We start from the raw sequence: 27,167 nt of genomic DNA on the forward strand, positions 1-27,167 counted from the left end.
CCTCGAGTGTCCCCCGCGGGGCTCCCCAGTCTGGGGATGAGAATATTCCAGTGTAGAGCACCGTCCCCTTCACAGCCCTGTGACTACAGCTTCACTTCTCGCATCACACTTGTCCACACCCAAAAAAAACCCCTCCACACAGCATGAGAAATCAAGTTAATGAAACTACTACCACATTGAATTCCCAATAAGAAAAAGGCAAAATAAAACCTATCAACTGAAGAGAGAGGCGTTCTCTATAATCCTTTAGAGGAGCAGTAGAAGCAGGACTAATATGAGAGCTTGTTCCTGTGATCAAAGCATTTGTGACTGTTGGTGGCACCAAGAGGGAAGAGAGGGGCCCAACAGGAGGAAAATAGAAGGTTGATTTTATCTGGATGTCTTGTCTTCCCTGCTGCCTTGCTGATATGATCGGGGTTGTTTATACCAAAAGGAAATTTAGCTGACCAGACAGAAAATGCTAATTAGCACCAGCTGCCCTGGGTAGGGCACGCTCTTGCCTCCTAGAGAACAGGTCACAGCTTGTTGTCCTGACTTTTCAGGGATCCATCACCTTAGCGCACAGAATGCACTTCTGAGAAATGTACTCTGCAAGGCGGCAAGCATGGTGCACCGATACTGTTAAAGCCCCAGCCGAGACACAAAAGCTGCTATCACATTTCTTGGTCAGCTGACCAGCAGAAGCTTCAAACCAAGGAGAGCTAGAAACATCGAATGTCCTAAAGAAGCCTCTTTCCTCCAGGAGGTGGGGATGGAAGTTGTCAGTGCTCTTGGCAAAGTCTTGGAGCATCTGCTTTGATGACTTAATCCTTGTGTGAGGAGTGATGTGATTTCACAGCAGTGTGTAGTGGGAGCCATCAGTAACATTTGGTTACTGAACGCTGCTGACAGCAGCGTCTTAATGACAGATGATTGATTGATAGGAGGTCCATTGCCAAACAGTTAATTAGACAGCAAGTTCTGCTCTTGATGGAGGAGATGACCCACGTGTGCAAACTGACTTGGAGAGACATTCCTGGGTATCTCAGCCGTGGGCCCATCCGGAAGGAGAAAGACAGCAATCCTTCTGACGAAGACATAGTAATGTTTTACGCGTGAAAACAAGACAGAAAGTTCCCTGGGGGCAGAGCCATGTCCATCTTGTTCACTTGTATCCTTTGTGGCTGACACAATAATAAACATCTCTTAAATAAATGAAATAGTGAATGAATAGGAAGCTACCATACTTAGCATATTTCGCTTCCATGATTCTCCATTTCCACTGATGGTAAACCAAACTGCCAAGTTGGAGATCTCTGGGTTGCCTTAAATTTCTCCCTCTCCCTACCATACCAGAGCCTGTGTATTCAACCTCCCAACCCAGGAAAACATCTGCAAAATGCCACCTTATCTCCTCCCACCCCCTGGTGAATGACCCCACCTCCAGTCTTTGCTTCATGCCTGCCCATTGCTCCTTCTAACATAAATTCCATCATGTCATGACCTTGCTTTAAAACAAATGAGTTTGACTATAAGCTCTGCTATTGTATGATTGCACCTGCCTTCTTTCACCTCTCCCAGCCTCATCTCCTCATTTCAGCACACACACCAGTGCTTCACCTGGTGTTTTTCTCACCTTTCCACTTACCTGCCTTGCATCTTCATGTGTCCTCATCTTCCATCCCTCTCTTCTCTACCTGGAAAAATACCCTCATTCTTTAAGGCATGTCATCTAGGGAGCCTTTTCAGATCTCTCTACTCTCCTGGTGAGATCAAATCAAGTCCCTTTCCTTTCTTCCATTTTTCATCACTTTGCAATATTATTATCCACCTGTTAACCCACTTCACCTACTGTCCTCTGAAGGCGTCAAGTCAGGAGCCATAACATCTTCATTAGTGACTAATATGGTTCTTAGCACATAATTCCTTAGTGTTAGTTGGAAAAAAAAAAAGGACAGATAGGTAGATACGTGGAGGTGTGAGCGGCTGAATGGGTAGATGGGTGAGTGTGTTTATAGATGGACAGGTTAAATGTACGACAAAATGAATGGAAGAAGTGTTTGGATAGATAATAAATTGATTAATTCCAGAAAAATACTAGTGAAATAATTTGACAACTCCACCACCCTCCACTATGGGATAAATGATACAACACCATCCAAGGAGAGCTGAGTGTCCTCTTGGTCTGTTTGTCATTTGGACTGGGAATTCTGGGGTTTTGGGTACACAGAGTGTGATCTAGAAGGGAGCCTACGGAACCTGGGTGGGCACGTTTCCTTGGTCCTGGGGACTCTTTGTACCATGGAGAAGGGCACAGTTGACTATGTCTAAAGGCATTACTCACCAGGAAATGTTGAAGACATGTGGTCAAGGAAATGTCAGCGTGTTAGCCAGCGTGTTAGTGATTACTGTAACTAAATCAGTTATAGCGAAGGACATATGAATTGCGTGGTGCTCACATGATAAATGCTTCCTCAAGACATCATTCTGGCACAACCCTCAGTGCCCTAGTCAGGCATTAACTAATAGGGGAAATGCAAAATGTTGATACTGCAAAATATAGAGACAGAAGAGACTTATACTGAAAGTGCAAATTACTTTCTTTGCAGTGAGTGGAAAGTCACATTACTTCAAGACGCTGCCTAATTATCTGTAATTATGCCCAAAATAGTCAAGCTAGTTTGCCAGCCAGTTGAGGAATTGCATCTTAAACGAATTTGCCACCAGAGAAAGAATATTGGAATACGGCAAAAAGAGATTACTATATTTAGGGGAAAGATGGAAACAGATCACATCCCAGTTCCTTCTCTAAAAACCTGTGATTCTGTGTAAACATTTTTGCTGAGGGAGCATTTATTACAGTTACTCAATTTAGCATTTTACAATATTCAGTAGAAACTCTAATGTGAGTTCCAAGCTGTCCTCATGTTCAAATAGTTAAGATTATCTGTGAGCGGGATCTAATATCTAAATTCATAAAGTACACTGTTTTTATATTTAAGATTTTTTTTGAGATAAAGGAATGCAGTTCTATTGTAGAAAACACGGGAAATACAAAAGTTAGGAAAATAACATCTATTATCCTGTCACCCAGAGAAAATTATTACTGTTCATAATTGGATGTGTGAGTTCTTTACTCTGCATATTTTAATAACATTGGAATTTTAATATATGCATCATTGTCTAGTTGCATTCTTTCACTTAACTTTTATGAACATTTTCACCTAATCAGTAGGCATTAAGGCACAGATGTTTAATGCTAAAATTATATCCACTGTTTTGAGGTACCATCATTAACTTTAACCACCAGTTTATTTTAGACAAATTTTTTTTGCTATTACGAGCAATTCTTCAATGGACATCTTATACAGATATCTTTGCCTGCATCTCTGCCTGTTTTCTTAATAAATGCCTAGGGGTGGAATGGCAGGGTCAAAGAGTGTGGTCATTTTAGGGGGTTATAGATTTAGATCTTAGACCAGTGGTGCCACTCCTGTTTGAGCCTTGCTTCCTTCATCTTTCTAAACCTGGGTGAAGAAATAGTAGTCTTGGGAAGTAGAAAGTCTTGGGAAGAGAAGAAAGGAAGCTGTGAACACTGTAGGGTTGAGGGGAACCCAAGGAAAAGCTGAACACAGCCCAAGAATCATGGGATCCCTGGAGACAGGAAGACCTAGTGGCAAGAGACAGCAAGTCACACAAAAATGAGACTGAAGAAAAGATAAGGAAAAAAAACTTTTAATGGGGGCATTGGAGGGGGGATTTGTTGGTGATGGAGGCAAGGATAAGAAGGCAATGGGAAAGCAGAAAAGAAAGATGTGAGACTAGCTCTGATGGAAGAGGGCACCACTTCCTAAAAACATCCATTCACAAGAAGGCGGGACTCTGCAGACCAGGAGCCACTAGGATGCAAGGACCAGTCAAGATCTACCAGATGCAGCCCCTCATGGCCATCTTGTAATCAGACAATGCTATTCTGATCCTTTGCCAACTAGAACAGTCAGGCAGCTTGAAGGAGGGGAGGTCATTCACTGTAGCTCAGTGACTAGTTCATCTGCAGTGTGCAAGACCATGGTTTATACAGCTGTAACGCATGCCTGGAAGCAGACCCACCTGTACCTTAGAACCTTGTCATTCAAAGTGCAGTCCATGGACCCACAGGATGGAAAACACGTGGAGGTTTGGTAGAAATTCATCATCTCAGACCCTGCCTGCCCCAGACCTGCTGAATCATGGTCTACATTCATACAGGATCCTCCAGGTGATTCATACACACCTTAAAATTTGAAAAGCACTGTCTTAGAAGACATCTTTTCATGTGGATTTCAAACTTTGCTGGTGCTTAGATTTAAAAGTGCTGATCTCTCTGATTCTGTGTTCATTGGAAGAGCCAAAGACTTATTTGAGCACTCATAGTTGGCTGAATCGCAGGTCCTTTAGAAGAATAATTTCCAGATAAAAAGTGAAAACATGGTGTAAGATGATTAGCATAGGTGGAGGAAACCAGTCGATAAGCCCAAGGCTGCTTGACTGACTTTTTGAGAATAGTAGTCTGCTTTGAGGATACTTTCCAAAGTCCGTCAGAACGAGTGTTAATCTATCTCAGGTTTTAAGCAGAATATAGCAGGCTGGCTAGTGTTGCGTGTCCTCTCAGCTCCCAAGCCCAGAAAGTAAAATATTTGCCACTCCAAGCACTTTACATAAAATGCCCATGCAAGGATAGTCTACTCTGCTTATTATCATCTTTTCATGTTTCTTCAATGAGAAATAATTTTGGAACTGTGGGTTTACCAGAGGCAGGCAAAGCTAAGGCCTGGAGAAGCAAGATTAGTACCTGGAATGTTTTAACTGTTTTCCCTGCCATCCTCAGTAATTCCACCTGTGGACAATATTAATTTTAAATGTAATTACACAGAGATTTAATGGAAAAAATGATGTGGGCACAGTACAAAAGTTTCAGTTTTTCATTTTCTTTCTGACTGCAGCACTATTCAAAGTTAACCATTAGGAGGGGTTTGCAGACAATTTGGGTCTGGCATCAAGTCAGATAAATTATGATGTTTAACTATTGTTCTCATGATAAAGACTTCATAGGCTTTAAAGTAAGCCAGCCCTAGAAATCCTTGCCTGTAGTTTTGAATGGTGAGAGAGATTCCTCAGAGTTAGTATAAGGAAGGGAGGAGGGAAGCAAATATTAGGGAAGGGATATCTTGAGATAAAGAAACTCCCACAGTCATCACAACCATGGACAGACATATGCTGAGCACCTGTTATGTGCCAAGCAGGAGGCAAAGTGCTTTACCTGCATCCTCTCATCTAAATTAATATGATAAAATTGAAGCTTGGAAGGATCAAATAAATCGTCTAAAATCACACAGCCATGGCTGTGGTAAGATGGTGGAGTAGGAAGACCCTGAGCTCACATCCTCCCCAGGCACACTAAAATTACAACTATTTACAGAGCAACTATCAATGAGAATGTGACCTGAAAGTAGCAGAAAAGATTTTCCACAACTAGAGAATAAACAAGCAACAGCAACAAGATGGGTTGGAGGGGTGGAGACATGGTATAGTCAAGACCCACACCCTCTGGTAGGTGACCCACGGATGAGAAGATAGTCACAGCTGCAGAGATTCCCCACAAGGAGTGAGGGATTTGATCCCCACATTGGGCTCCCCCACCCACCCTGCCTTGGGGTCCTGCACTAGAAAGACAAGCCCTCAGAACATCTGGTTTAAAGGCCAGCAGGGTATGCACATAGGAGGGCCAAAGGGCTGTAGGGAACAGAGGCCCCACTCTTAAAGGGCACATGCTAAACCTCACATGCTCTAAGTCCCAGGCAAGAGGCAGTGATTTGAAAAGAGCCTGGGTCAGACCCACTTGCTGATCTTGAGGCCCTCCTGGAGAGGCAAGAGGCAACTGGAACCCTTCCTGGGAGACACTGGTGGCAGCCATTAATGGGAGCTCATTCTACCTTGAAGACAATGGTGCTGTCATGTGCCATTTTGGAGTCCCCCTTCTAGCCTATCAGTGCTGGAGCTTACCCACCTGCCAGCCAGTCGGCACCAGTCTCAGAATCCCCAGGCCAAGCAGCCAACTACACAGGACCCAGCCCTGCCCAACAGCAAGGCTGCACCAGTTGTGGCTCCCCTCCTCCCAAGTCCCCAAGCCAGTTTCCCTGGGAACCCCTGGGCCGCACAGCCAGTTGCCCCAAGACATGACCTCACCCATCAGCAGCCAACAGTCTTCACATGAGGCAGAGCCTGGCAGCCACCCAGGCCAGAAGCCAGCTCCACCAACCAGTGTGCCCTCACCCAACAGAAGAGCCCACACAGCCCACATAGGGGGCACCCTAGAGCATATAGTTCTAGTGACCAGAGGGGAGTACACTACTGGGCCTCATAGGCCTACATAAGACCTCTTCTCCAAGATCAGGCAATGTAACCAACCTGCCTAATACATAAAAATTAAAATGTAAGAGTTAGGCAAAATGAGGTGAGAGAGGAATATGGTCCAAGTGAGGGAATAAGATAAAGCCCCAGAAGAAGAACAAAGCAAAGCAAAGATGAGCAATCTGCCCAGTAAAGAGTTCAAAGTAATGATCATAAAGCTGCTCAATGAACTTGAGAGAAAGATGGATAAACACAGTGAAAAGTTAAACAAATAGTTAGAAAATATGAAGAAGAACCAAAAGGAGCAGAAGAATACAATAACTGAAATTTTAAAATACACCAGAAGGAACCCACACTAGATTAGATGATACAGAGGAATGAATCTATGAGCTGGAAGACAGAGTAGTGGAAATCACACAAGTTGAACAGAAAAAAAAGAAAAAAGAATTCTAAAATTGAAGACAATTTAAGAGACCTTTGGGATAACATCAGTTATACTAACATTTGCATTGTAGGGGGTCACAGAAGGAGGAGAGAGAGATAAAGGGGCAGAGAACTTATGTGAAGGAATAATATCTAAAAACTACCCTACGCTGGTCCAGGAAGCACAGAGTTCCAAACAAGATCAACTCAAGGAAGTCCACAGCAAGACATACTGTAATTAAAATGGCAGAAATTAAAGACAAGGAGAGAATCTTAAAAGCAGCAAGGGAAAAGCAACTAGTTACATACAAGGGAACTCCCATAAGACTGTCAGCTGACTTTTCAGCAGAAACTTTGCAGGCTGGAAGGAGTGGCACAATATATTTAAAGTGATGAAAGGAAAAAACCTACAACTAAGAATACTCTACGCAGCAAGGCTATCATTCAGACTTGAAGGACAGATAAAGAGTTTTATAGACAAGCAAAAGCTAAAAAAAATTTAGCACCACTAAACAAAATATTGGCAAACCAAATTCAACAATACATTAAAAAGATCATAAACCATGGTCAAGTAGGATTTATCCCAGGGATGCAAGAATGCTTCAGTATCCACAAATCAATCTGTGATACACCACATCAAGAAACTGAAGAATAAAAATCATATGTACATATGCAGAAAAAGTTTTTGACAAAATTCAACATCTATGATTAAAAAAACTCTCAACAAAGTGGATATAGAGGAAACACCTCAACAGAATAAAGGCTATATATGAGAAGTACACACCTAACATCATAATCAACAGTGAAATTCTGAAAGCATTTCCTCTAAAATCAAATGTAAGACAAGAATGCCCACTTTTGCCACTTTTTTTTCAACATAGTACTGGAAGTTGTAGCTACAGCTATCGGACGAAAAAAATAAGTACATAAAAAGGATTAAAAATTGGAAAGAAAAATAAAACAGTCACTGTTTGCAGATGACATGACACTATCTCTAGAAAAATCCTAAAAACTCCACCAAAACACTATTACAACTATAAAGTGAATTCAGTAAAGTTGCAGGATACAAAATTAATATACAGAAATCTGTTGCATTTTTATACACCAACAATGAACTATCAGAAAGAGAAATTAAGAAAACAATCCCATTTACAAATACATCAAAAAAATAAAATGAAATACCTAGGAATAAATCTAACTAAGAAAGTAAAAGACCTGTCATCAGAAAAATGTGACACTGATGAAAGAAATTGAACATAATACAAACAAATGGAAAGAGATATTGTGCTCATGGGTGGGAAGAACTAATATTGTCAAAATGACCATACTATTCAAGCAATCTACAGATTTAATGCAATCCCTATCAAAATACTAATGACATTTTTCACAGACCCAAAACAAATAATTCTAAAATTTGTATGGAGACACCAAAGACTCCAAATAGCCAAAACAATCTTCAGAAAGAAGAACAAAGCTTGAGCCATAATGCTCCCTGGTTTCAAACTATACTACAAAGCTACAATAATGAAAACAGTATGGTAGTGGCACAAAAACAGACACATAGATCAATAGAACAGGAAAGAGAGCCCAGAAAAAAACTCACACTTTTATGGTTAGTTCCTCTGTGACAAGGGAGGCAAGAATATACAATGGGGAAAAGATAGCCTCCTCGGGGAAAACTTGACAGCTGCATGCAAAAGAATAAAACTGGACTACTTTCTTACAACATATACAAAAATAAACTCAAAATGGATTAAAGACTTAATGACCTGAAACCATAAAACTCCTGTAAGAAAATATAAGCAATGTGCTTTTTGACATCAGTCTTAGCAATATCTTTTTGGATATGTCTCCTCAGGTAAGGGAAACAAAGCAAAAATAAACAAATGGGACTACATCAAACTAAAAAGCACAGCAAAAGAAACCATCAAAAAAATGAAAAGGCCACCCACTGAATGGGAAAAGATATTTGCAAACTCTGTCTGATAAGGGGTTAATATCTGAAATATATTTTTTTAAAAACTTTCATACAACTCAACATCAAAAAACAAACAACCCGATTAAAAAAAAGGGGCAGAGGAACAGATTTTTTTCCAAAGAAGATATACAAATGGCCACCAGACACATGAAAAGATATTCAACATCGCTAATCATCAGGAAAATACAAATCAAAACCACAGTGTAATATCACCTCATGCCTGTCAGAATGGCTACTATCAAAAAGACCACAAATAACAACTGTTGGCAAGAATATAGAGAGACAGAAACCTTGTGCACTATTGGTGGGAATGTAAACCAGTGCAGCCATTATGGAAAAAGGGGTGGAGATTTCCCCCCAAATTAAAAATGGAACTACTGTACCATCCGGCAATTCCACTCTGAGTATTTTTTCTGAAGAAAACAAAAACACTCATTCAAAAAGATACGTGTACCTCTATGTTCATTGCAACATTTATTTGTAGTAGGTAAGATATGGAAACAACCTAAGTGCCCACTGATAAATGAATAGAGACAAGATGTGGTGTGTATATACAGTGAACTATTATTCAGCCATTAAAAAGAACAAAATCTTGCCACTTGTGACAACACACATGGACCTGAAGGGTATTATACTTAATGAAATAGGTCAGACAGAGAAAGACAAATTCCACGTGCTGTCACTTAGATGTGCAATCTAAAAATATAAATGAACGAACATATCAAAACAGAAACAGACTCACAAATACAGAGAACAAACAAGTGGTTGCCAGAGGGGAGGGAGAAGGGAGAATGAGTCAAATAGGTGAATGAGATTAAGAGGTACAAAATTCCAGTTCCACAATGAATGAGTCACAGGGATGAAATGTACAGCAAGGGGAGTGTAGTCAATAATATTGTAATGACCTTGTATGGTGACAGATGCGAGCTAGACTTATCTTGGTGATCATTTTAAAATGTACAGAAATATCAAATCACTATGTTGAACTAACATGGTGTTACAGGTCAATTATACCTCCATTAAAAAAAAATCATATAGCCCTAGGTGACTCACCCAGGATTTGAATCCAGAGCTTAAGTGCTTCATCACCACACTCTCCTTCCTCTCTCATTTTCAGTATTTCTGACAAATCAAGGGACATGGAGGGCAACAGGAAATATCTTCACAGCATTAAGAAAACCACTTAGAATCAACACTGATCCGAACTTCAGTCATTTATCCAGCAGAGGGGCAAGCTTGTCATGGGGCACCCCACATCTCACTCCATATTTGAGCAACAGGCAGATGTGCAGGGTGCCAGCTTATGCCAGGGAGGTTTTTAGCAAAAGAAGTGTTCAGGCGTCTGCCTGCCAATGCTCTCACAGTCTGCTGAGGTCATTTCTTCCTGATGCAGGTTGAGTGTTCGCACAGTGACAAAAGTCCTCCTGGGTGAACATAGTAAATCACCTCTTGTTGAAGGGATGAGAGTTGGGGACCATCACAATTGCTTTCTGCAAGCCCTTAAGATATCAGAGTGAACCTATATTATCTAGTAGGATGTTGGAAGGTCATAGGTCGTAGGTCACAAAATTGGATCTGGATGTGCTAGCAGCCAGCAGCAGTTAGCAGAAAGCCAGTGCTTTCAAAGAGACCCCTCCAGTGACCACACATCTATCTGTAGAAGACAAGGACACATGTAACACCTGTGTAAGATAGATTGATGAAAAACAGAGTTTAAAGGCAAAAAAAAGAGGAGGGATTTGAGAGTCTCAAATTTGTCTGTAATGAGCAAAGCCTCTTTCCTGACTGGTTATGCCTTTGGCGGCATCAGTGTGTGTGTATTGGGTACCCAACACGTGAATAATGTATGCGTAATGTATGTGTTGCTGCCTTAGAATAAGAAACGTGGGCGGCAGGTCTCGGGCACTTTAAATAATTTACATTTTAAATCTGCATCCTGTCGGAGAGTAATCTAAGCCTGCATGTAACATTTATGAAGGCAAGTGCAACTTCTATTTTTCTTTCAAAGCCAAATTGCCTTTATTGAGCGTTAGTAGTTGAGTAAATTTAGTTGGCATCATTTCAACTCCGTTGAAATACCTAGTGCTTAAAGTGAGTGATGTGGGCCCTTGATATGATTTAGTGAGAGCAGCAGAGAAATCACTCTGGAAAAGAGTACATCTGTAAATAATTACCCATGTTGTAAGTGAGAACAGAGATCCGTGGTCATGCTCACTGTGTTGGTGTCCAAAGGCTGGTGTCTGCAGTAATGTCAGGTCCTCTGTAGCTACAGCAACAGCACAGAGGGGTCAGTGTCCAACACCATGAAGAACCATATGCTCGCCTCCCACCTGAGGTCAGCATCTCATAAATCAGTCATGCTGGAGGCTGCAGACGCAGGAGCCCTCTCCAGGAGCTAAAGGGAACACCCACTCATGTGTTTTAAACATTGCTGTTTTGATCAGAAGTGTTGCATAGAACTGGGAAGACAGTGAAGAGAGATAAATGCAAAGATTTCATTCTAAAAAGTTAATGAAGCAGTTCTGTAGCTAATGATAGCTGGTAATAATGTTGTTGAGTTATTACTGTGGGCTAGTCACTGTGCTGGTTTCCTTACCTATGTTATTTTATTTCATCTTTGTTTAAAAAAGCAAAATCCTGAGGTAGGCACCCTAACGATATCCATTTTCCAGATAAGAAGCACAGAGTGGCTAAGCAACTTTCCTGCTGTCAGAAAAAATAGGATTTTGAACTGAAAGAGTTCAACTCACAGCATTTTCTCAAAACTTTATGCTTTTGTGCCTCCCCAGATTCTCTGATTGGGAAGCTATTTTTTTAATAAAATGTAAGCATTAAATCAGATCAAACAACTGACTGGTATGCATGTTGGTTACACAAATGATGAAGGCTACACTGCCTATTACCTCCCTTAATGACTGTGGAAACACTGGACCTTAGGATTTGAAAGGGTTTTGAGCTCATCAAACCCTCATCGGTTCAAGTTCCTGCAACACCCCAGCTCCTTTGGAACCTGCTACCTCTTTAATTATTTATATGAAACATACATACTGAGTGGTTTCTCTTTGCTAGTCCCTGGGTGAGCAGCTAAGCGAAGTCAAGAACTAGATACATGAAACTCCTCCCAGTATGGAGCTTAGACTTTGTTCCATTCATAGCTCTAACTGAGCTGACATCTTCCGTCTTACTTTTATCCATAGTTCCTAGCCCTTTATCCTGAAGCCACAATGTTAAAAGTTGCATTGCTGCCACATAACAACTTCAAGTATGTAGAAGCACAGTAGTACCCCCTGAATCTCCATCAGACACAATCCACCTTCTCTCATTCTCTCGTGTTCTCCAAGCCTGACACCTTCTACTGAGCAAATACACAGCAACTTCCCTGTAATCTGGCACTCAGAAGTGAAAGCAGAATCACACAGCCCAGTCGTATTGTAGTATACGTTGATTGGGTTGACTATAGGTTTTGGCAAGGATTCATTTGGTTGGAGGGAATAGAAACCCAATCCATCAACTCAGAGAGTAAAGATACCAAGTGGTTTCCCAGCTGTCCAGGAAAGATAGACCACTAGGCCTCAGGTAAGGGAGGATCTGGTTCCCTGGGCCTTCCTCCTGTGTGCTCTATCATTAATGTAACTTGGCTGCTTTTTCTGTGTCAGCATCCTTTGCCTTGCTACAGACTTATTCATCCTCTCAGAATCTCAGTTCCAAATTCCCAAAAGGTAACTACATTTGGCTCAACTATAATTGTGAGTTGGTTTCCCTCTGGGGTGTCTCTGCCTCTGACCCAGGAAGCTATGACCCTGTGGCATGGATTCATGTTCCATAAGGTCACTCCCTCCAGGGGCTGAGGGTTGAGCAGATTATCCCAGAAAGGGAAGGGAAAATTAGAACCGCCATGAAGGATAATCATTCATAAACTCATGCTGTGGCCCTTAAGAGTCTATTTCTTTCAAGTCTCGTCACAAACTTTCTGTGATTCCCAAGCCAATAGATCATTTTTGCTTGACTATTCTTATTTTCTTCCCTTGAAAAAATCCATTCAAGTTTGTCTGTCACTCCTTCAAAGAAAATTTGGAGGCAGAGAGGGAATGCTATCAAAGTATACTTCCTTCCCTCTGTGTGGAGACTCATTATTAAGTCAATGGCAACACAGAATGAAAAGAAAGACTACTAGCATTTAACATTTATTGAGTTTTTACTAGACTTTTGACACTGTTCTAAGCACTTTACATGTTTATTTCTTTTCTATAGTGATCTTAGGCACAATTGTTTAACCTCATGAGCCTCCATTTTTTTTCATTTGCAACCTACAAGGTGATGATGAAATTCAAGAGATAATGTAGCTGAATTTCTTATTAGTGCATAGTATGTGCTGAATAAATGGTGCCTGTTGATTGCTGTGATGGTGACATCAACTATAACAATGCTTAACAGCTCAGTGACAATGCTGTTTTGTAATTCTTTGAAAGAGACCATTGCTATGCTTCAGACTAAATCATTTGAAGGCAGAGCACCAAGCTAAGATAGGCATTCAGATATCCAAAGGGTGGGAGATGAATACTGAAAATGGTTAAAGTGATGTGTTGGAATCCAGAAGGGCTGCAATCCTGTAGAGCCAGGATCCCGGAGAGCAGATTTCTGGGAAATCTGTCCAGAGAATGTGGTCAGGACCCTGGAGAGCTCACAGTGGCGACCAAGTGCCTTCCATACTCTTGATCTCAGAGGAAAGCATAACTCCATTAAGAACCCCAGCCTCATAAAGGGTCTATCTAGTCTTTTGTTTTATGTGGAGGCTTTGATGACAGCAAAACTCTAGGTGCTGAAAGGCTGGTTCAGAACCAGAGCTCTGATCTGAAGAGGGCACTGGAATTCTTGATTGAGTTAGACAGACATGGGTATCCTTGCCAAGAGTAAGAACTTTCCATCACTGGGGAGTTTAGTTTGAGTAACCCAGAACAGCAAAACACACACACACACACACACACACAACACACACACAACTGGCCAAAAAAAGAAGTGGGGGGGTGGAACAATACTAGCCTCTTTTCTTGTGTAACCCAGAGTTGACAAGAGGCAAGTATCTGAATCAGTCTCAGAGAAAAAAAACAATGGGTTACATTTGGGTTCTGTATAATATTGAATCTTCAGTTTATAGTTGCCTAGTTCATGAAAGATCGGTAGCCATAATATGAAGTTGTGTAAGCAAAAAGAAGTTCATAAAAATAAACGTTCTTGCAAATGTAAAACTCTGGATAAAATATATTTTGGCTGAATGGATTGTCTTTTCTCTTAATGAATCTTCATGCAATGTAGGCTGGGTGAAGAGTTTCTCTGAAGTTGATATGATAATACACACATGGAGTGTTTCTGCCTATCTATTTTGGGTAGAAGAGACTTAGAACAAAAGTATTCTTTTTTTAAACAGCTTTATTATGGTATGATTTCTGTATAGTAAAAATATTCTTAAAGGGAGGAGAATGTTAAGAAATAAACTATGTTTGTGCTGTGTTAGAACTGATACCAACACTGCCAATATGCGTCTGAAACATAGCTAGAAATGCTATTCTACTAGTAGAATAGACAACCCTGAGTATTATATGCTTGGTTAATCTGTGGGGCAGCCAGATGAGGATCTGAATTGTGTCCTGAGCTTGAGCCTTAGACAAGTCCCCTCTCCTCTCTCTCTGTGTTCACCCACTTGTCTGTAACAGGGGGAGGCCTGGATTAACTGGCTTGTAAGGTCCCTTTAATGGTCAGAAGTTTGGCATATGTGAATGATTGGTGAATGAACAAATTGCTTCCTGTTGCCAGAAATAGTTGGTGGATTTGCAGAAAAGGACAAGAAGTGGTTTATACTGGTTGCTTCCTATTCCTAGGTCACCCAGAAGATTCTTAACATGTGGGAAGGCATTATTAAATTACAATTATGTATTTGAGGTAATGGTTATTGTTTAGGGAGATGTAAGCAGTTATGGAAACAGAGTAGATTCCTGAGATGGACAGTGCATTTATTCACCTCAAATTCAACATGAGGTAAATGTTTTTAAAACTCTATTTTTCTATCCTGAAAAATAGACTGAATTTAAAGCAGAATTCAAAGGGAAAAAGCAACTATGAGCATATGTATTAGTTAGATTTTAAATATTCACTTTTTTACTGTAGAATTCATCCATTGGTTAAGCTGACGTCTTGTTTGAGAGTTGTGGTAGGGGATCCCACTCTCCTGGTCATCCATGTGCTTGAATCACACAGATTGCTGAAAATTGTACATGTCATTCTGTGAATCCTCTTGACTGCAGGGTGACCACTTTTAGGAAGGCACATACATACAGAATAGCAAGAGTTCTTGAAAAAGTGATCAAATAGACTATAACTACCCCAACCAAAGTTGCATGCCCTATTTTCTGCCTTCCCTCTACCTCCTGCCAGGGTTGACCCACCCTCCACCTGGGTAACTGGGCACCACAGCCATCCAGGAGAAGTGGCAGGATGTGTTGTTTTCTTTATTTGGTGAAGGGACTGTGAGTGTGGACCCTGGACTCTGAGACATCCAGGTCTAAGTATCAGTTCCTTCCAATTTTGCCCTTATACCTTCAGAAAAGTGATCTCCACTCTTAGTTTCTTCATCTATAAAATGGGGATGTAGATCCTTCCTCACAGACCAGTTATGAAGCCTAATGAGATCAAGTATGTGAAACGATTAGCACAATGCCCAGTACTTTATAGATGTTCAATATATGGTAGGTACTACTAGTGTTATTACTGTTGTTATTTATCAAGTGCCTTCTGTGTCCCAGGCACTGTGCAGATCCCTAGGGATACAAACATAGACCTAGTGTGTGATTTCAAGGAGTTCAAAACATAGTGGAGGAGAGTATTAGGTAATCAAGTAATTGTGGAGCAAGCTATTAAGTGGTGTGAGAATAAAGCAATGGCATAAACCCAAATTACAGCAATAGGAGGTGAGGGGGCACTTCTTGGAAAAAGCAACATTTGGGCTGAGTTTTACCTCAAGTAGCAAAGAGGTGAAAATATTATGTGACTTGTTTAGGGAACTCTAGTTCCACGCATAAGGCAGAGTAAAGAATATGGGGATGTGAGGAAGGAGGACAGCCTTTCCCCTGCCTGGCGCCTTGGTTCTCATTCCCAGAGTCCCCTTGTAAATGCTGTGAACTTTCCTTTCCAGTGAGAAGTGGTCTCAGGTGGAGATAGAAAGCCACATAGGGCCACCATGGCAAAAGGAATCTTTTGTTTTGTCTGTTACTTCTCAATGTCTTTGCATCTCTACCTGCATCACTCTTGTGCCCTGAACCTGTTAAGTGTCTGATTATTTTTGTGTGTTTGCAGTTCATCAACACTCTTCAGGTCCAGTGATCCTTCTCAGACTCTTCACCTCTAGAGAAGCAGGTCAAACCTGGCCCAAGGCTTACTCCTTGGTTTCTGGCTAAAATTGACCTCCTCAAAGAACCCTGACCCTAGACTCCTACTGGATACCATGTAGTGGAGTTCTCCAAGCCCTCATCTCTGCTGCAGGCACACATTGCCTTTTTAGCCCTGACAACTCTGATCTCAGATCCCTCCCTGGCTTCCTATCCCTCTGCCATTGCTCTTTTTTCATTCCCTGTATTACTTTTCTGGAAAACTGATGACTAAGCTTTTTGTCTCCTTGTCACAGGTGGTTCCATTCTTTCAGGGCATTTGGTAAAATTTAATTGATCTCCTGCTCTCTGCTTGAATGAATACTTGGGAACTCCCTGAGAGGAAGGATGAGGCAGTGAGACATCTGAGAAATGCAGTCTTTATGTGGTGGGTGAAGATGATGGATTTTCACCTTCTTTCTTATACTTTTTCCAGCTGCATGGGGCCCTCTGAGCATTATTCCTCCTCTTCCCTGCTCTTAGCTGATTTATTCTTCTATTTATTATTTTCCTTTTCCATGTGTGCCTTGTCTGATTTTTCTTCTTTCGGTGTCCAGTTCACATTCTGTAGCTTTTTCAGTATATCTATTACATGTTATTCAAGACTAGGGCTTGGCTGAGTTTTAAAGCAGGCCTGAGAAGATCTGCAAGGCTACTGAATTGAGTTCATCCCTCTCTTGACTTGAAATATAGGAGTTGCTGCCTGCTCGGATGTCCTAAAAGGGTTTGTCTATTGGCCTGACTGTTCCACGGTGCCATTCCCACATCTGGAGGAAATGCCAAATGCCTAACTGATGATTGGCAACTCTTCCCACAGTAGAAAGAAAGGGGCATTGCTCCCAACACACACCCTTTGTTGGGAAGGGAGAAACTGTTCTTTCTTCAACTAGTACCTTAATGCATAGAGAATATCTTCCATATAGGGCAGCAGTAGCCTGCTGGGATGGGGACCTCTGCCCCTCTTTGAACCTCTTACTCACTCTTCTTATAGGAGGAGGAGTGGCTAAATGATGGTGGGTCTGGAACCTCCTTTGCGCCATGTTCACTCTTACATAAGATCCCTGCATTTCAAAGTCAGTATCCCAGCTCCATTCTTCATCCCCCACCTTTCATTTCTCCATCCAGATACAGCTGGCCTTTTGTGCCTCCTGCTTCTGGTATCTGAGCAGGCTCCTGCATGGCCTTGAGACTTGCCCTCACAGTCTTGTCTGATGAAGCAGGATAGAGGATCTGGTGAAGTCTCCATCTCCAGCTTATTTTTAAGTGGAGGTCTGCCCTCAGAGTTATCAATCACCTGCTCAGATATTAATGATCAAGTTCTTCATTTCTCATCTGGCTGATTCCTTGCATGTCACCTCCAGAGGCTGAATCCCAGAGGAGGAACCTCAAACCCACAGATGTCCTTGTTCCCTTGTCACTCATCTCATGATACCCCCTGCCTGCATCTCTCTCCTTTTCTCTCTTCACTTCTCACGTTCACTCCATCCCTAGAGGGTTTACCCCCTGCCATTCCCTACACGTGCTATTATCCCACGTTCCCCTGGAATGCCAGGTGGTGGACAGCTTCCTCCATTTACCATCCAACCAACCCCTGCTTGTCCTTCAAAACTCAGATTCAGCTTCACTGGATCTGATCAGATTCCATGTGATCTCTGACTTTCCAGGCTGGCTGAGTAGCCCCTCCTCTGTGCTTTCCTAGTGCCCAGTTCCACCTCCATCACAGCTCTCATCACCATGTGTGCTAAGCCTTGATTTACTCCCCTGCTCCCCTAATAGATTGAATCTTTTCAAAGAAATGTTATATTGGTCTTACTTTCCATCCCCAGGGCTTGGCACATTATGGGGAACCAAAAAAGGCATGAGGCACTAAATCAGAGATTCAAAAATGCCCTTTAATTCAGAGCATGTCTAATAACGAGGGAACATCTGAACGTACAAGATATAGAAGGGGAAACCAAGACATAGGAAGAGTCTCTGGCAGAAGACTTAGCTAGTAAATGGCAGAGCTGGTACACTGAAGATTTATAAAATAAAAACATGTAATTTTTTAATTTTTCAAAAGAAAATGTCTATACACAACTTTCTGATCCTGTAAATTCTGTTGCCTCCAGCTGCAACCAGAGCAGTTTGCCCTGTTCTGCATGGAGGGATACCCATCACCCTGGGGGGTCCGTCTCCTTACCCCCAAACCCAGCTCACAGCAGACTGCAGGCTCATCAGCTGTCCAGTTAGCAGAGCTGCACATTTTAATCAAATCCCCTTCTCCTTACAAGCTCATTTCAAAGGCATTTCATTGGTCTGCGCTCAGGTGCTTGTGGAACAAAATGAAATTCACCCCAAAACAAAGGGAAAAAAGCCGATCCGAGGCAAAATCTATCTGCATCTCGGAAGCTGTCAAGATGAAAAATGAAGCCACAAGTTTGGCCTTTAAAAATATTACTTTCTTGTAAAGATGAACTGGAAAGTGGGAGAGGGAAAAAGTCCCTTTTCTCCTAGCAGGGGTGAACAGGGCCAAATTCTGATTCCTCTTCCTGGGTCTTGTACATCGTTTCCAAACCCCGTGATTACTTGTCTGCACTTCATTTGTGGGGTTTCTGAGCATCACAAATGTCCACACGTGTCACAGAGTTTTCAGTGAATCTCCTCTCCTGTTCTGAACTTAGTTGGAAGGTTCAATGTGCTTTGGCTTTATTGTTGTTTTAGGGGGTGATGAACACAATGGAAGTAAGTCCAGCCAAATTCTGACTGGGGCAGGGGTTGAGGGTCAGCTAAGGGCACCAGTAATGAATGAGTGAAGGATGAATGAATGAATGAATGAATAGCTCACTTTTAATAGACAGGAAGGGCCAAGAAGACACAGGGGAAAGAAATGCATTCCACTAACGTTGGACAGTCAAACTTTAGGAGATGGTGTCTGCTTCAATAAGGTGTCTTTTCCAGCAGTTATAAGGGTCCTCCCTCTCCCCCTCCTCCCTTCCACCCCCTCCATCCCCCAGAAGCTCCTTATGACGCACTCTCAAGATGTTCACTGCTCCACACCTTCAAAGCTTCTGTCCTCTTTCTGCCCCTCACCTCTCTTGCCTGGACCACTGCAGAATCTCCTAACTTCCTCTCCATGCTCCCAACTCCCACATCCTCCTCCTGCCTCTAGAACGCCCTCCTTTTCTAAAGCACCCTCACCTGCTTAAAAATACTGATAACTCTCCTGCGCCTAGTGCATCAGCTCCCAAGTCTTCATGATCTGGTCTCAAACCACTCTGCCAGCCTCCTCTCCCTTCCCTCTTCCCGCTCACTTCAGATTCCTGCCAATGGTAGCATTATTCCCCAAACATGCGGGGCTTTTCTGTGCCCTCTGTCCTTTGCCCATGCTGTTCCTTCAGTCTGTGTGCCCTTTCCACTCTCTTCCACATGAAGAACTCCTACACATCCTTCCAGACCCAGCTGACACTCCCCACCAAGCCTTCCCGGCCTCTTGCAAGTTGAATCAGCTGCACACCACACAACTCCACCATGACGCTGGTGGCATTGCATGTGGTCTGTCCGTTGACAGACCGATTGTCCCCATGAGCCAGTCTGCTCAGGGCCATCTCTGACAAATTGCTGTCCTCCCTTCCTAGACACTCACATCAGGCAAGTTGCAGGGGATTGTGGGCTGTGAACTGGCCGCTCTTGTTTCCCTGGAAATGACGCTCCTGAGATATTCAGTTAAATGAAATAATAAGATGTGCAGCAAACATGCATTTTGTCCTACATTTTCCAAAAACCTCATTCCCAATTTTCATCAGGTTCAAAGGAGAAAAATCCTCCAAGTTCCTAATCATCTTCTTCCCAAGGTAACATGGCTCTGCCCTCTGTTCTTATAAACTTGGGATGTTCTCAGAGATGTCTGGGCATCTGGCTTACTGCCTCTCGCAGAAGCCAGTGGTTTTAAACTTATCACCCATTCTCTTTCTCAGACTCAGGCCCGCAGTTCTATGGGGCCTGTGTTTTCTTATAAAGTGTACCAGTGTGCGGGGAGAAGTTCCAACTTGTGGCCAGGAGGTGAAGCAAAGAAAACCATGGCATTCAAGGCCTGACTCACACCGTTGATTTCATCAGTGCAGGTCCTGCCTTGTAGATGCCAAACAGTCTCCATGCACTCAGTGGCCACAAAACTGCCTAGACACCTGGCAGAAGAGCCACGTGGAGTCCTTTCTGTCTGCCCCTCCATCTCCTAAAGCCCCCACCTCCTCCTCTTACTCTCAGGCTCCCTTGGCTTGATGTGTATCTCAGGGGCTTGACTTGTGTCTCCCCTTGAGATGATGTCCCGATTTGCTGCATGAGCAAACACGTCCTGAGCTGGGACTGCATCCCAGCACCGCGCCAAACAGTGGGGACAAAACCAAGGAAAGTCAGGTCCCTGCCCTCATGGCACTCGTGATCCAGTGGGGGGAGAGCCTGGCCCTTTCTAAGAAGCTGCTGTGAGAAGAAATGAGGGCAACATGCCGAGAGAACTGGAAACAATGGCTGCAGAACTCAGCCCAGGAGACAAAGCCCATCCTGGAATTCCAAAAGGTTCCCTTTTGTCCTTCTCTTACCACCACCTGTCCCAAGCCAGGGACTGACACCCCACAGTGCTCGTTCGAAAGTGGAGAATGACACCTACCAAAGGAAACCAACATATATCCTGCAAACACGCACCGATTTCCACACACATAATAGTCCTTTTCACTTTGTGTAATTACCAAAATGTTTGGAATTCCCAGTGGAAATCATCACCCAATTTGCTCCATATGGATTCTTTAATATCATATTGCTACCAAGAAAGCAACCTCAGTGTTTTACCTGCAAAGGAATTAAAAGACAGAAAATGATCACTCCCCAGCAGCCCATTCCGATTCAGACATGGCGGGACAAAAGCAAAACTGACAGTTGCTGCTGGTGGAAGCTTGAACAGTCTTCTTTGCATTTCCCTCACCAGGCATCGGTCTGATGTTTCATTCCCTTTTTAAAAAAAAAAAAACAAATATTCTGGCCCTTAAAGCAATAGATATTGATGACCTAAATGATCCGTACATTGAATTGGACTAATAGCCTAAATTTAAGCAAATTTGAAAGCATGATCTTGACAGCGAAACAGCAGGCCCTGACCTAATGACTTGGAGGCCGTGGTGGTCACGTCCCTCTGCCCTACCAGATAATCAAGAAATCCTGGGTGTGACTCTCCCTAATGTGATGTCAGCATCTGCCCTGAGAATCTAGCCCAGACAGCTGGCTCCGGAGGAGGAGCAAGAATTTATTCTCCTGTTCTCTTTCTTCTCAGTTTTAACCCATCCTTAAATTGGCTGCACTCTTGTTCTCCAAACCTACTTTTCTTTTTCATACTGATTCCATAGTCGGTCTTAACTCCATCAACTGAGGGGCCCCAGCTAGAAAGTGCCCCCTTGCTCATCGTGTCAAAGGCACACACTGACTACAGGGTTGAGAAGTTGTTCTGCATGGGCACAGATCCTGGGTGTGTTACTTCGTCCTGGAATGACTTGGAGAAGTCATGTAAGATTTTGAGCCTCAGTTTTCTCATCTGTAAAATGGGTAGGGGCATTTGTAGTGGTGGTGGTGGTGATGTTCACGTCACAGGGTACAGTGAAGGTCAAATAGGATAGCGTTCAGACAACTGACACAGCCTCACATTTCTTCAGTGATCAATAAACATTATCTCTTTTCATAACCATCATTTTTACCCTAAGTGAAAACTAGGTCTCTGATTTCACTCCCTAAAATTTTCTTTCATTTCTCTCCTACTCTCCATTCTGAATCATCTCATCTCACTTGGATGAATATAGTGTTGGTGTCGAATTCATCTCTTAAACCCCCAGTGCTGAGCATGGGGTCTGGGAACCTCAAAGGACCTCATTAAGTCCCTGTTCCATTGAATTGAATATTTTAGCCCTAGTTGACCAGCTAATTTGTGTGATTCCTGGGTTCTTCCAGGACATGGGTGGTGGAAAAGCTATTGAACATGGCCATACTGATTAGGAAGAATGTGTAACAGACCCAAAATATACTTTGGAAATTCAAATCATCTCTCGCTTCTGCTATAAATTTCTGTAATCATTTCTGTTTAGTTTGTTTTAAGGATTTGATGCATTTAAAGTTTACATGTGGGAAAGTTATGCCTTTCCCCCCTTGTTTTATTTCCTAGCTCTATGAGCAATGAGGCAAAGAATCCAAACTCATTAAGTTTCACACATAAAGAACTGAAATGTGCACAGTACTTACAAGCACTGCAGGCTGAGTGAAGACGCTCTCTTCTTAGGCCTTGAACATGTTGACACACTCAATATTTTTCATCCACAGAATGTGGTATGAGCATCATCTCACACCACGTAACATTAATATTATTTTTACAACTGCACAATGCAGTGACACATTGCTGAGCTGCTGAGAAATTTAAAGAATAAAAAAGATTTAGACACCAAAAGCACCTTGAATCACTGAGTTTGGAGAAGTAGAGGAGAAGCTTGAAATATGTCTGGGAGCTGATTACATAGCTTCCATCAAATGGACTGCAGCCAGCAGATGTATTTCTGAAATGGCTTGGACCCTTGGATTTAGTGCCAGTGGGTGTGGCTCAGCTCAGCGTGGTCAGAATTTAGTGGGTTGGGACTTGCACTAGTTCAGCAAGAGAACCAAGCCAAACATCTATCAGTGTGGAGGCGACCATGGAACTCGCAGAAGGTCAGGAAATCACCTGGGGAAGGAGGCTGGCAGACGCAATTTCGCTGCCCCTTTCTGCCCTTGTGGGAAACATCGCTCTTTGATTGTGGCACTCTTGCCCTTTGAGTTCAGATGCAACCTCAGGGTCCTGCTCCTGGCACATAGTTGCCATAAAAAAATCTGATTTGCCATATGGATAGAAACCTACTAGCATTTCTAAAACTATAAAAAATAATAATAAAATATAAAATATAAATTAAAGGCAGAAGGAATTCCAAGATTTGTAAATAAAGCTGCATTTTTGTAAATATGGATAACTCTTCTTATGGCCATAACAGATTCTTTAAAGGCAAAAAGACCAGGTTTCCTTAATCAGCTTACTCTTTTATTTGATGAACATTTACTGAGGACCTACTAGATGCCAGACATATTCAGGCTGATTGAGTAACTGCCCACTTATCTGGGCAGTTCTCAGCACTGAACCTTGGGACAGGGAAGCCCAAACCATCTTTCCCCAGATTTTAGTGAATTGGATGCCCTGGATTTAGGGAAGAAACTGGAGTCCCCAGTGACTTTCTGCCCAGTCTCCAGGTACAAGAGTATGTCCAAGCTATAGCTTTCCCAGGACACTCCTTTGAGCCCCATACCCCCTGATTTTCCAGTTGCAAAATGGGGATGCTACTGACACAGACCTTGTAGTGTTGTCATGAAGCTTCAGACAGGGGTATAAGTGCTTAGCTCAATGAAGATGCCCCAGAAATGGCAGTAGATAGTCACCATGGTGATGTTGCTACTGTTGTCATAGCATTCCTCTTAATGTGCACCCTTGATGCTTCAGACATGGGTACCCAGCTCACTGAGCTCAGATGCCACACTCGTACACTTGAGTTTGCATCCAAAGTCTACAGCCTGATGATGGACACATTTGACTGCCCAGCTCCAAGCGGAGTGGGGCCACCAGGCCTTCACTGTGCTGTTCTCTTGGAAGCCTGTGCCTCAAAAACCCTGGTGAGAAATTGCAGCTGGAACCCCAGACCCGGAACCAAATCCCACAGATGAGGTTGACCCTTTATGGCTGCTCTGAGGTCAGACCAAGGCTCAAATCTTGACCTCGCCACTGACCAACTACAGGATTGTGAGTTATTTCATACCCTCAGTGATCTCATCTGCACTGGAGATTGCACTTAGTGATTCACAGTGAGTCTTGTCCTAGAAGTTCCATCTCTTCCCAAATGTGACCAAGTCATGCCAGGCTGTTAAGAATCTGATGTAACATTTTCCCAGGCAACAGTATACAAGGGACCATAATTTCACATGCAATTTTTGGGGGTTCAGCAGAGCTCCCAAATTCATCCCTAGGGTTGTCCATGAGCTCCAGCTTTAAAACCCCAATCCATGAAGAGTAATTTTTAAAGAGGTCAATTTGTATGCCTATATCAAAAAAAGGCAAACAATATGACCTAGAAATTCCACACAAGAGAAATGAAAATGTAAGTCCACATGAAAAAGTGTACATGAATTCTCATAGCAGCATTATTCATAAATGCCAAAAAGTAGAAATAACCCAAATGTCCACCTAGTTAATAAATGGATAAGTAAAATGGGGTATATCCACAAAATGGAACGCCATATATCATATGACCATAAAAAGGAATGGCATGCTGTGGGACAAGAAATGTCTGTTGCTATAAGCCACCCGGTGTGTGGTACTATTACAGCAGCCACGGGAGACCAATACAAGGACACTGCTAATGGATGTGAGATTTCTCTTTGAGGGGATGAAAATGTTCTAAAATTGATTGTGTTGATAGTTTCCCAAACTCAGTAAATACACTAAAACCATTGAATTGTACACTTTAAATGGGTGAATCGTGTGTCATATTATATCTCAATAAAGATGTTACCAAAAAAAAAAAAAAGACAAGCATCCCACACTACAGCCAGAATGATTGTATTATCATATGAGCCGCTCAGTACTCCCATGGGGGTCCTGTTTCTCTTAGGAGATCATCCAAGCCCATCCGTGAGTTTCTGCAAGGTTGGCATAGTCTGGCCACCTCTGTCCAGCCCGTCTCACCCCACACCTCCCCGCCCCACCCTCCAGCTATGTAGGTATTTCTCCACTTCACCCACTCCCATCACAGGGCCTTTGCACATGCTAGTCTAGACCTAGAACATCCTTTCCATGCCATCCCCTTACCCTCATTCTCTCCTAATCTTCCTTCAGTTTTCAGTTCCACCATCAATTCCTTGAGAAGCCTTCCTGGTCTCTGAGAGAAGCGCATGTCGTTCTTGTAGGGCTTTCACAGCACCCTGACCCTCTTCTTCACCTCTCACTTCATAGGTAGAACTTGACAAAGTTGTCTGTCCATGTGGACTACACAAGAACTTAGTCTATAACTGTTTTACTCACCTTTGTAGTCCCAGCAACTAGCACATAAATGCATTTTGTAGTATTTTTTATTCAGGTGACATTTACAGAACATAAAATTAACTTTTCTAAACGGACGCATTCAGTAGCATTTAGTACATTCACAGTATTGTGCGACCACCTCTATCTAATTCCAAAACACTCTCATCACCTCCACCGGAAACCCTGGACCCATTAAGCAATCTCTTCCTACTTCTCCACTCCCTCCAAACTCCTAGTGACCACCAGCCTGCATTCTGTCTCTGTGGATTTACCTATTCTTGATATTTCATATAGATGGAATCATACAATATGTAACATTTTGTGTCTAGCTTCTTTCACTTAGCATAATGTTTTCAAGGTTCAGCCACATGGTAACATGTATCAATACTTCATTCTCTTTAATGGCTGAATAATTTCATATGAGTGGATCACATTTTGTTTATCCATTCATCCACTGATGGACATTTGTGTTGTCTCTACCTTTTGGCTGTGCTAAATAATGCTGCTAGGACCATCCATGTATATGTATGCATTTGAAAACCTGTTTTCTGTACTTTGAAGTATGTATCCAAGAGTGGAATTGCTAGATCATATGGTCCTTCTGTGTTTAGCTTTTGGAGGAACCACCAAACTTTTCCACAGTGGCTGAACCATTTTAAATTCCCACCAGTAACATATGAGGGTTCCAATTTCTCCATAGCCTTGCTAAACTTACAATCTTTTTTTAAATGAAAGCCACCCTAGTGGGTGTGAAGTAGCACCTCACTGTGATTTTTGACTGTCCCTTCCCTAATGCCTACTGATGTTGAGCATCTTTTCATGGGCTCATTGGCTATCTGTGTGTCTGCTTTGCAGAAATACCCATTCAAGTTCTTTGCTTAAATGTTAATTGGGATGTATGTCTTATGTCGTTAAGTTGAAAGTGTTCTTTGCATATTCTGGATAGTAAATGCTTATCAGACACGTGGTTCGTAAATATCTTCTCCCATTCTCAGGTTGTCGTTTCACCTTCTTGATCATGTCCACTTCATTGTTATTTTAAATGCCAAAACACCTAGTAAACCCAGTGGCCAACATTTAGATGGCATTTGTGGACAAAACGACCAAGTGCTTCTATATTTGATCACTAATTTGTGTTTCTCTGGATGCCTGGGTATGTGGAATGAGCCTGCTGTTTTCATTTCCATCCAAACATTGGGTATCACGGGACAATCACAGGCACAGAAGAGCATGTGGATAATGGATGTGCTGGAGGAAGAGGGAGTGAGACAGCTCCTTTCCTCCTGTGCTTACTGACCAGAGCGCCTCATGATTTATGGATGACCATATTAAAGGAAGCAAAACTGGGAAAAAGGAAAAGACAGAGTTTCCCAGCTCAGCCTTCGAGGCCCCCCATGTCACACCTCGGTGCCAATTAACATTTAGTCGAATTCTTGGTTCACACCCCAACCAGCTGTTGGACCTGGCTCTCTGGAGAAGTCTGCGTGTTTGCTAAGATGTAAATGTGCAGGCCTGCACACTGACATTTAGAGAGCCAAGACGAGGTGTGTGCTCTTTATTTAGGACGCTTTTTCTATAGTGATGTGAGAACCTTGCAGATGCTCCTGTTGGAATTGCTAATGGTCATCGCTTCCTTTCCTTTCAAGGACACGGTGGCCTGCCTTCAAGCAAAGCCTGAGTCTTGGGACTTGTGGCTTTGCACGGTGCCCAGGATGTGAGGAGGACAGAGGGTCAGAGGCCCCATCCAGAACCCACACACCTTGCGATACCTCCCCATCAAAACCACAAAAATACATCCAAGACACCTTCACCTTACATTTCAGTTCGGGTGATAAAACTTATTCTTTTTCTGACCACTAGACAATGTTTA

The 27,167-nt window shown here is 42.6% G+C and overlaps 1 protein-coding gene across 4 annotated transcripts in view; it reads left to right on the forward strand.

Moving 5' to 3' along the window:
• The window catches only part of CDH13 (cadherin 13), a 1,012,485-nt gene that overhangs the window by 841,052 nt on the left and 144,266 nt on the right, over window positions 1-27,167 (forward strand). The gene's annotated exons all lie outside the window — the stretch shown is intronic.

The sequence above is a fragment of the Vicugna pacos genome, chromosome 9 (assembly GCF_048564905.1).
Source record: "Vicugna pacos chromosome 9, VicPac4, whole genome shotgun sequence".
Taxonomy (NCBI): Eukaryota; Metazoa; Chordata; class Mammalia; order Artiodactyla; family Camelidae; genus Vicugna; species Vicugna pacos.